Source organism: Rana temporaria, chromosome 12 (assembly GCF_905171775.1).
Source record: "Rana temporaria chromosome 12, aRanTem1.1, whole genome shotgun sequence".
In the NCBI taxonomy this organism is placed as follows: Eukaryota; Metazoa; Chordata; class Amphibia; order Anura; family Ranidae; genus Rana; species Rana temporaria.
In genome coordinates, this window is record NC_053500.1 from 6,704,987 (window position 1) to 6,716,225 (window position 11,239).

General features: G+C 48.3%; 1 protein-coding gene across 9 annotated transcripts in view; it reads right to left on the bottom strand.

Annotated features, from left to right (window-relative positions):
* The window catches only part of BCAS1 (brain enriched myelin associated protein 1), a 111,540-nt gene extending 107,550 nt beyond the window's left edge, over window positions 1-3,990 (bottom strand). For 7 of the 9 annotated variants that reach the window (XM_040331507.1, XM_040331506.1, XM_040331505.1 and 4 more), the window contains exon 1: window positions 3,887-3,989. The gene's annotated coding sequence lies outside the window, so the exon portion shown is untranslated. Of the gene's footprint in view, window positions 1-3,886 lie in introns of all 9 variants that reach the window. The other 2 variants (XM_040331511.1, XM_040331509.1) reach the window with 1 other exon arrangement.
* Window positions 3,991-11,239: the final 7,249 nt, after the last annotated feature.

Genomic DNA, 11,239 nt, shown 5'->3' on the forward strand with positions numbered 1-11,239 from the left:
GAAAGAAGGGTGAAGGAACGGACCCTTGTCCCATTGTTGGTGTCAATGGAAAGAAGGGTGAAGGAACGGACCCTTGTCCCATTGTTGATGTCAATGGAAAGAAGGGTGAAGGAACGGACTCTTGTCCCATTGTTGGTGTCAATGGAAAGAAGGGTGAAGGAACGGACCCTTGTCCCATTGTTGGTGTCAATGGAAAGAAGGGTGAAGGAACGGACTCTTGTCCCATTGTTGGTGTCAATGGAAAGAAGGGTGAAGGAACGCACTCTTGTCCCCATTGTTGGTGTCAATGGAAAGAAGGGTGAAGGAACGGACTCTTGTCCCATTGTTGGTGTCAATGGAAAGAAGGGTGAAGGAACGACCCTTGTCCCATTGTTGGTGTTAATGGAAAGAAGGTTGAAGGACCTGACCCTTGTCCCATTGTTGGTGTCAATGGAAAGAAGGGTGAAGGAACGGACTCTTGTCCCATTGTTGGTGTCAATGGAAAGAAGGGTGAAGGAACGGACTCTTGTCCCATTGTTGGTGTCAATGGAAGGGTGAAGGAACGGACTCTTGTCCCATTGTTGGTGTCAATGGAAAGAAGGGTGAAGGACCTGACCCATGTCCCATTGTTGGTGTCAATGGAAAGAAGGGTGAAGGAACAGACCCTTGTCCCATTGTTGGTGTCAATGGAAAGAAGGGTGAAGGACCTGACCCTTGTCCCAGTGTTGGTGTCAATGGAAAGAAGGGTGAAGGAACGGACTCTTGTCCCATTGTTGGTGTCAATGGAAAGAAGGGTGAAGGAACGGACTCTTGTCCCATTTTTGGCGTCAATGGAAAGAAGGGTGAAGGAACGGACTCTTGTCCCATTGTTGGTGTCAATGGAAAGAAGGGTGAAGGACCTGACCCTTGTCCCATTGTTGGTGTCAATGGAAAGAAGGGTGAAGGAACGGACTCTTGTCCCATTGTTGGTGTCAATGGAAAGAAGGGTGAAGGAACGGACTCTTGTCCCATTTTTGGCGTCAATGGAAAGAAGGGTGAAGGAACGGACTCTTGTCCCATTGTTGGTGTCAATGGAAATAAGGGTGAAGGAACGGACTCTTGTCCCATTGTTGGTGTCAATGGAAAGAAGGGTGAAGGAACGGACTCTTGTCCCATTTTTGGCGTCAATGGAAAGAAGGGTGAAGGAACGGACTCTTGTCCCATTGTTGGTGTCAATGGAAAGAAGGGTGAAGGACCTGACCCTTGTCCCATTGTTGGTGTCAATGGAAAGAAGGGTGAAGGAACGGACTCTTGTCCCATTGTTGGTGTCAATGGAAAGAAGGGTGAAGGAACGGACCCTTGTCCCATTGTTGGTGTCAATGGAAAAAAGGGTGAAGGAACGGACTCTTGTCCCCATTGTTGGTGTCAATGGAAAGAAGGGTGAAGGAACGGACTCTTGTCCCATTGTTGGTGTCAATGGAAAGAAGGGTGAAGGAACGGACTCTTGTCCCATTGTTGGTGTCAATGGAAAGAAGGGTGAAGGAACGGACTCTTGATGGCAGTAGCAGTTTTTATCTGGTCTCCATGTACCGCAGAGCTGCGCAGTGACTGGCTCAGGACAAACATACGCCCTCTATGTCAACTGCGTCTGGCAAAGGATCAGGCATCTGCCTGAAAACAACATCAGCCGATACACCTGGTACTGGTAGACATCCAGATTCCCGTAGACGGGTGTGACTTGGGCTGCAAGGGGCGCCTCCACCCAGAACTGTAACCTACGTAGAAATGTCCTCTCCTCCATCTTCCCTCGGCTTTTGGTAGGAGAGGGTCCGTGTCCGCCAAGATCCACCCTTAAAGGGAACGGGACCGATCACTGATGACCCGTTTGGGTGTCATCCTCATTCTAAGACTGTGATGACCCTTCATGTCCTCTCCGCAGGGTGGAGCTCCGCCCATTACCACAATGTTTGCTCGCAGCGATGACAGCTTAACGGCTGAGTAGCAGCAGATGGGACAACCATATAGTAATATACATCCTCTGTATATAATGTGCAGGACTTGGAAGGAGGGATTCCTGTCCATCTTCTGAGGACGTAACACAGAGATCTCAATAATAGAGTCCCTGAGGGACTGAGGACTGTCGGGATGTCTCTCCGGCATCCACTGAAATCTCAGTTCTTGGAGGACTGACCATTAGAACATGATAAGAACTCTCCTGCCCTCAGAAAAGTGAACTTGGTAATATCAGGGGGAAGAGGGACAGCAGCAGAGGGAAGATGGACAGGGATAGAGGGACAGCGGCAGAGGGAAGAAGGACAGGGATAGAGGGAAGAAGGACAGGGATAGAGGGACAACGGCAGAGGGAAGAAGGACATGGATAGAGGGAAGAAGGATAGGGATAGAGGGAAGAAGGATAGGGATAGAGGGAAGAAGGATAGGGATAGAGGGAAGAAGGACAGGGATAGAGGGACAGCGTTAGAAAGAAGAAGGACAGGGATGAAGAGACAGCGGCAGAGGAAAGAGGGACGGGAACAGAAGGACAGGGATAGAGGGACAACGACAGAGGGAAGAAGGACAGGGATAGGGAGAAGGAGGAGAGGGATAGGGAGAAGGAGGAGAGGGATAGGGAGAAGAAGGAGGAGAGGGATAGGGAGAAGAAAGAGGAGAGGGATAGGGAGAAGGAGGAGAAGGATAGGGAGTAGGAGGACAGGGATAGGGAGAAGGAGGACAGGGATAGGGAGAAGGAGGAGAGGGATAGGGAGAAGGAGGAGAGGGATAGGGAGAAGAAAGAGGAGAGGGATAGGGAGAAGGAGGAGAGGGATAGGGAGAAGGAGGACAGGGGTAGGGAGAAGGAGGAGAGGGATAGGGAGAAGGAGGACAGGGGTAGGGAGAAGGAGGAGAGGGATAGGGAGAAGGAGGAGAGGGATAGGGAGAAGGAGGAGAGGGATAGGGAGAAGGAGGAGAGGGATAGGGAGAAGAAGGAGGACAGGGATAGGGAGAAGGAGGAGAGGGATAGGGAGAAGGAGGACAGGGATAGGGAGAAGAAGAAGGACAGGGATAGGGAGAAGGAGGACAGGGATCGGGAGAAGAAGGACAGGGATAGGGAGAAGGAGGACAGGGATAGGGAGAAGAAGAAGGACAGGGATAGGGAGAAGGATGACAGGGATAGGGAGAAGAGGGATAGGAAGAAGAAGGAGGACAGGGATAGGGAGAAGAAGGACAGGGATAGGAAGAAGAGGGATAGGAAGAAGAAGGAGGACAGGGATAGGGAGAAGAAGGAGGATATGGATAGGGAGAAGAAGGACAGGGATAGGGAGAAGGAGGAGAGGGATAGGGAGAAGAAGGAGAGGGATAGGGAGAAGGAGCAGAGGGATAGGGAGAAGAAGAAGGAGAGGGATAGGGAGAAGGAGGACAGGGATAGGGAGAAGAAGAAGGACAGGGATAGGGAGAAGGAGGACAGGGATAGGGAGAAGAAGAAGGACAGGGATAGGGAGAAGGAGGACAGGGATAGGGAGAAGAAGGACAGGGATAGGGAGAAGAAGGAGGAGAGGGATAGGGAGAAGAAGGACAGGGATAGGGAGAAGGAGGAGAGGGATAGGGAGAAGAAGGAGAGGGATAGGGAGAAGGAGCAGAGGGATAGGGAGAAGAAGAAGGAGAGGGATAGGGAGAAGGAGGACAGGGATAGGGAGAAGAAGGACAGGGATAGGGAGAAGAAGGAGGAGAGGGATAGGGAGAAGAAGGAGAGGGATAGGGAGAAGGAGGAGAGGGATAGGGTGAAGGAGGAGGACAGGGATAGAGAGAAGAAGGACAGGGATAGGGAGAAGAAGGCGAGGGAGAAGGAAGACAGGGATAGAGGGGGACAGTGGTGGAGGGACAGGGGGACTAGTGGTGGAGGGACAGGGGGACGGGCACAGAACCATGTACTCACCCTCTATACTCCTCTCTGCAGATGTTGAGTGGCGTCTCTGGCTGTATCGCCTCTACCTGCCGTCACGTTGCAGGTGGAGTGCCTGTCGCACAGTCGGGGGTGGAGCGCTCGGTGACAATGTATTTGTTTTGTTGTAGGCTCGGCATGCTCACTCACACTTATAAACACAGCACAAGCCCATCCTGCACACACCTGACTTCATATCCTTTGCCGTTCTTCATGTCGCTTTCCATCTCCCTCTCCCGCTGCGGGGGAACTACAAGTCCCAGGATGAATCTCATATTCAGACAAAAAGTAACATCAGTCCAGGAATACATTAATGACAGATCACAATACAGCTTTCAGAAAAGCTCCACTTTTTATCATTAAAAATCTAAATCTACATCTTCCAATGTAAGGTCAGATAGAAGAGCAAATGGGGAAGCCAACACGTTTCAAGTTCCAACATCACCCCTTCATCAGTGGATCTTCAGCACCCAGGCTGGGGAAATAATCACGTTGGGGGTCTAAGCTGCAACGACAGAGAAAAACTCGAACTGATGACACCTAGATCCAGATTCAATTTTATTCCAATGTAAGGTCAGACATAAGATCATATGAGGAAACCAACACGTTTGGGGCCCAACACCACCCCTTCATCAGTGCAGTGGCAGCACTCAGACTGGGAAATTATCCCACTGAGGTATACCTATGTACTGCAACTGATGGCACTGAGAACCAGATACAATTTTATTCCAATGTAAGGTCAGATAGAAGACCAAATGGGAAAGCCAACACGTTTGGGGGCCCAACATCACCCCTTCATCAGTGGAGTGTCAGTATTCAGACTGGGAAATAATCCCATTGAGGTCTAAACTGCAACGATAGAAAAATATTGTAACTGATAACACTGAGATCCAGATACAATTTTATTCCAATGTAAGGTTAGATCCAATGGGGAAGCCAACACGTTTTGGGTCCCAACATCGCTCCTTCATCAGTGGAGTGTCAGAACTCAGGCTGGGAAATGATCACATCAGGGTCTAAACTGCAACATCTAGTGGCCACTAGAGGTCAGATTACAGCAAAATCCTGGCATCAGGGGGCAGGTTAGGGGTCAGATTTTGCTTGCGGGATGGCAGACAGCAATATGTGGGATAAATCATTCCATACCCCAACCAAAAGCGAAAACACATCTTGGATAGAGTTTTACTTACAGGAAAAGATATCAAGGATAGAAGTCCTGAGACGCCTGTGCCTAACTTTATTTAGTTTTGGGTGGAGTGAAGGTTTAATCCGCCCCCCCATTGAGTCCTGTCCATGTCCCCCATCTCTCCACCTCTCTGCAGAGCCTTTTCTACATATTCCTATGGAGCAGCCACTAGGTGGGCCAGTGATCCAGTATTGTGGGGCCAGCATTATGGTGTCTGCGGCCCCCTAGTGGCCACTCCATAGGAATATATAGAGCCGATAGGTCAGATTACAGCAGAATCCTGGCATCAGGGGGCAAGGTGGGAGTAAAATGTGGGCTTCATCATTCCATACCACAACCAAAAATGAAAACACATTTTGGATAGTGTTTCACTTAAAGGAAAAGATATCAAGAATAGAAGTCCTGAGAGTCCTGTGCCTAACTTTGTTTAATTTTGGGTGGAGTGAAAGTTTAACTCCCCCCCCCCCCAGTAAGTCCTGCCCTGTAAGGTTTACCTGGTGGTGTGGGAACGACATCATTCCACACCCCAACTAAAAGTGAAAACACTTTTTGGATAGAGTTTCACTTAAAGGAAAAGATATCAAGGATAGAAGTCCTGAGACGCCTGTGCCTAACTTTGTTTAGTTTTGGGTGGAGTGAAGGTATAACTTTCACCCCCCCGCCATTGAGTCCTGTCCATTTCCCCCCATCTCTTAAGCTCTCTGTAGAGCCCTTTCTACATATTCCTATGGAGTAGCCACTAGGTGGAGCAGTGATCCAGTATTGCTGTGCCAGCGTTATGGTGTCAGCAGCCCCCTAGTGGCCACTCTATAGGAATATATGGAGCAGAGAGTTCAGATTACAGCAGAATCCTGGCATCAGGGGGCGAGGTGGGAGTAAGATTTCCCTGGTGGGGTGGGAACTATATCATTCCACACCCCAACTAAAAGTGAAAACACGTTTTGGATAGAGTTTCACTTAAAGGAAAAGATATCAAGGATAGAAGTCCTGAGATGCCTGTGCCTAACTTTGTTTAATTTTGGGTGAAGTGAAGGTATAACTCCCCCCCCCCCCCCCCCCAGCCATTGAGACCTGTCCATTTCCCTCCAACCTTTTAAGCTCTCTGTGGAGCCCTTTCTACATATTCCTATGGAGTAGCCACTAGGTGGAGCAGTGATCCAGTATTGCTCTGCCAACGTTATGGTGTTAGCAGCCCCCTAGTGGCCACTCTATAGGAATATATATAGAGCAGAGAGTTCAGATTACAGCAGAATCCTGGCATCAGGGGGCGAGGTGGGAGTAATGTTTCCCTGGTGGGTGTGGACCACATCATTCCAACCAAAGGTGAAAACGCGTTTTGGATAGAGTTTCACTTAAAGGAAAAAGATATCAAGGATAGAAGTCCTGAGACGCCTGTGCCTAACTTTGTTTAGTTTTGGGTGGAGTGAAGGTATAACTTTCACCCCCCCGCCATTGAGTCCTGTCCATTTCCCCCCCATCTCTTAAGCTCTCTGTAGAGCCCTTTCTACATATTCCTATGGAGTAGCCACTAGGTGGAGCAGTGATCCAGTATTGCTGTGCCAGCGTTATGGTGTCAGCAGCCCCCTAGTGGCCACTCTATAGGAATATATGGAGCAGAGAGTTCAGATTACAGCAGAATCCTGGCATCAGGGGGCGAGGTGGGAGTAAGATTTCCCTGGTGGGGTGGGAACTATATCATTCCACACCCCAACTAAAAGTGAAAACACGTTTTGGATAGAGTTTCACTTAAAGGAAAAGATATCAAGGATAGAAGTCCTGAGATGCCTGTGCCTAACTTTGTTTAGTTTTGATTGGAGTGGAGGTATAACTTTCAGCCCCCCCCCCCCCCCCGCCATTGAGTCCTGCCCATTTCCCCCCCATCTCTTAAGCTCAATGTGGAGTCTTTTCTACATATTCCTATGGAGCAGCCACTAGGTGGAGCAGTGATTCAGTATTGCTGTGCCAGCGTTATGGTGTCAGCAGCCCCCTAGTGGCCACTCTATAGGAATATATAGAGCAGAGAGTTCAGATTACAGCAGAATCCTGGCATCAGGGGGCGAGGTGAGAGTAAAAACACGTTTTGGATAGATTTTCACTTAAAGGAAAAAGATATCAAGGGCCAGATTCACGTAGCGCAGCGGATCTATAGATCCGCTCGATCTACGTGAATTAAGATCCACTCCTGCAATTTTAGGAGGCAAGTGGCTAATTCACAAACAACTTACCTCCAAACTTGCGACGGCGGATCCTAAATCCCCCGGCGGAATTCAAATTCCGCGGCTAGGGGAGTGTACTACTTAAATCAGGCGCGTTCCCGCGCCGATTTAAATGCGCAGGCGCCGTCCGCGAAATTTCCCGGCGTGCATTGCTCCCACTGACGTCGCTAGGACGTCAGTGGTTGCGACGCTTACGTAAACGACGTCCGTCCGTATTCGAGAACGACTTACGCAAACGACGTTAAAAAATTTAAATTCGACGCGGGAACGTCGGCTATACTTAACATTGGCTGCGCCTGATGAAAGCAGGGGTAAGTATACGACGGGTACGCCGCTACGGAAACGTCGTAAGAAGACTGCGTCGGGTCCGCGTACGTTCGTGAATTTGCGTATCTTGCTGATTTACATATTATTTATCGTAAATCAGCGGGAACGCCCCCGGCGCCATTTTTAAATTGAAAAAAAGATCCGACAGTGTAACACATTGTAACACTGTCAGATCTTAGCCCTATCTATGCGTATCTGATTCTATGAATCAGGCGCATAGATAGGACCAGCGTAAGTCAGAGATACGATGGTGTATCAGGAGATATACCGTCGTATCTCTTTGTGAATCTGGCCCCAAGGATAGAAGTCCTGAGACGCCTGTGCCTAACTTTTTAACCTTTTTATCCCCGTATGGGTTTTATTTGTGTATTAAATGGAGCTCAGCCGGAAGACCAGCAGATGGAATCTTGTTGGTTTGCATAGGGATTTTTTTTTTCACATTTTAAACCAGGAGGGGGCGGTCCTAAGTGCGGTCACATGGCGCTTGCAGACCGGGATAGGCTCTGTGTCACCAGCGTGTTTACCATCTCAGAGCACTTTCCATTCATTTGTCCTGTCGTCTCCGCACAGAGGAATGTGTTTACCGAGTGATGCCGCTTTCCCACAATGATCCGTCCCTTTAACCAAAACCTTTTTTTTTCTTGTTTTGCATGGGGTAGTGTCTTCTTTCTGTCTGTGACTCCATTGGGGAGATTTCCCATAACTTCCTGTCCCTGTGACACCTGGGGGAAGTGGTTGTCATCGTGACAGGATTAATCATGTGCAACCTTCCCAACTTACACAAATAAAATAAATAAATAAATACACTAAATTGTCAAAAGTATTGGGACACCTGCCTTTACAGGCACATGAACTTTAATGGCACCCCAGTCTTAGTCTGTAGGGTTCAATATTTGCAGCTATAAGAGCTTCACCTCTTCTGGAAAGGCTGTCCACAAGGTTTAGGAGGGTGTCTATGGGAATGTTTGACCATTCTTCCAGAAGAGCATTTGTGAGGTCAGGCACTGATGTTGGATGAGAAGACCTGGCTCACAGTCTCCGCTCTAATTTATCACAAAGGTGTTCTATCTGGGTTGAGGTCAGGACTCTGTGCGGGTCAGTCAAGTTCCTCCCCAGCAAACTCGCTTATCCATGTCTTTATGGACCTTGGTCAGACACCCTCCTAAACCTTGTGGACGGCCTTCCCAGAAGAGGTGAAGCTGTTACAGCTGCAAAGGGTGGGCCAACTCAATATTGAATCCTCCGCACTAAGACTGGGAAGCCATTAAAGTTCATGTGTGTGTAAAGGCGGGTGTCCCAATACTTTTGGTAATATAGTGTATAGCCCGGATTCACGTAGGAGAGCGCATCTTTGTGCGGGCGTAATGTGTCCTAATTACGTTAGGCCTCCGCAACTTTGACAGGCAAGTGCAGTATTCACAAACCGAAGTTGCGGCGGCGTAGCGTAAATAGGCCGGCGTAAGCCCGCCTAATTCAAATGTGGAAGATGTGGGCGGGTGTTATGTAAATTTATTGTGACCCCACGTAAATGACGCTTTTTACGAACGGCGCATGCGCCGTCCGTGAAACTATCCCAGTGCGCATGCTCCAAATTAACCCGCAAGAAGCCAATGCTTTCGACGTGAACGTAAATGACGCACAGCCCTATTCGCGAACGGCTTACGCAAACGGCGTAAAACGTGAAAAATTTTACGCCGTTCCGACGTCCATACCTAACATTGGTACGCCTCATAGAGCAGGGGTAACTTTACGCCGGAAAAAGCCTTACGTAAACGGCGTATCTGTACTGCGACGGCCAGGCGTACGTTCGTGAATAGGCGTATCTAGCTGATTTACATATTTCTAGGCGTAAATCAGCGTACACGCCCCTAGCGGCCAGCGTAAATATGCAGTTAATATGCAGATACGACGGCGTAGGAGACTTACGCTGGTCGTATCTTAAACAAATTCTGGCGTATCTGATTCTTTGAATCAGGCGCCAAGATACGACGCCTCAGACTCAGAGATTCGCCGTCGTATCTCCTACGTGAATCCGGGCCTATGTTTCCTATATTCTGTTCGCCTTGCTCAGCACCACAGATTTGCACCATCTTGACATGTAAACCCACAGACGCGGCCGTAACAGCGGCCAACAACAATGGGGTCGCAGTGAGGTCACAAACGCGCTGTGTTCGTAGATCGGGGCCGAAATGCAAAGCGAGCCGCCCGAGTTTGGAAAACAGAATGTTACATGAATAACGCCCTCCCCCCGATATGGAGAGACTCCGTATAAACAGGCGGCCTCAGTTTTGGAGGAGGTTCAAGGTCCCGGCGAAGGTCGGCGAGAACAGCGCGGCGTATTGTCTCCTTGGCTGATTGGTGGGCGGAAAAAACATTTGTAGCATCAGTGAAGCTTTTGTGTCTCTGTCCGCGGACAAGAGATGGTTCATGGAGGAAATGTATGCAGCTTATCGACACAGAGGTACAAATATGGTGACACCGAGAAGAGGTACAAATATGGTGACACCGAGAAGAGGTACAAATATGGTGACACCAAGAAGAGATACAATTATGGTGACACCGAGAAGAGATACAATTATGGTGACACCGAGAAGAGGTACAATTATGGTGACACCGAGAAGAGGTACAAATATGGTGACACCAAGAAGAGATACATTTATGGTGACACCAAGAAGAGATACAATTATGGTGACACCGAGAAGAGGTACATTTATGGTGACACCGAGAAGAGGTACAATTATGGTGACACCGAGAAGAGATACATTTATGGTGACACCGAGAAGAGATACATTTATGGTGACACCGAGAAGAGATACAATTATGGTGACACCGAGAAGAGATACAATTATGGTGACACCAAGAAGAGATACATTTATGGTGACACCGAGAAGAGGTACAATTATGGTGACACCGAGAAGAGGTACAATTATGGTGACACCGAGAAGAGATACATTTATGGTGACACCGAGAAGAGATACAATTATGGTGACACCGAGAAGAGATACATTTATGGTGACACCAAGAAGAGATACAATTATGGTGACACCAAGAAGAGATACATTTATGGTGACACCAAGAAGAGATACAATTATGGTGACACCGAGAAGAGATACATTTATGGTGACACCGAGAAGAGATACAATTATGGTGACACCGAGAAGAGATACATTTATGGTGACACCAAGAAGAGATACAATTATGGTGACACCGAGAAGAGATACAATTATGGTGACACCGAGAAGAGGTACAATTATGGTGACACCAAGAAGAGATACATTTATGGTGACACCGAGAAGAGATACAATTATGGTGACACCAAGAAGAGATACATTTATGGTGACACCGAGAAGAGGTACAATTATGGTTACACCGAGAAGAGGTACAATTATGGTGACACCGAGAAGAGGTACAAATATGGTGACACCGAGAAGAGATACATTTATGGTGACACCGAGAAGAGATACATTTATGGTGACACCGAGAAGAGATACATTTATGGTGACACCGAGAAGAGATACATTTATGGTGACACCGAGAAGAGACACATTTATGGTGACACCGAGAAGAGATACATTTATGGTGACACCGAGAAGAGATACATTTATGGTGACACCGAGA